Source organism: Oryzias melastigma, linkage group LG16, assembly GCF_002922805.2.
Source record: "Oryzias melastigma strain HK-1 linkage group LG16, ASM292280v2, whole genome shotgun sequence".
Lineage (NCBI taxonomy): Eukaryota > Metazoa > Chordata > Actinopteri > Beloniformes > Adrianichthyidae > Oryzias > Oryzias melastigma.
The window spans coordinates 10,499,951-10,500,278 of NC_050527.1; positions in this window are offsets into that span (position 1 = coordinate 10,499,951).

The following is a 328-nucleotide window of genomic DNA, read 5'->3' on the forward strand; positions in this document are numbered from 1 at the left end:
TAGTGTAAAAGCTGAATAAATACAAACAGCAATTGAACAATTAAAATGCAAACTTTATTCAATTTCTTTTTTAATAAACCAAGCTAGCGGTAGGGGCTAAAAATCCCAATAAACCTGCATTTAAAGGAACTAGTTTATATTACATTTTATTTTATAAAATAACAAATTGTGTGAAAAAATATAAAAAAATGATAATTAAAGTGCGCAAGCTTTCCTTATAGAGCTGTTTTTGACAAGGTATTTCTTCAAATAATTTGGAATAATGATGAAACTATGTGTTCACCACTATGCAAATTAAAAACTATTTAAAAGACATAAAAAAGGCTAT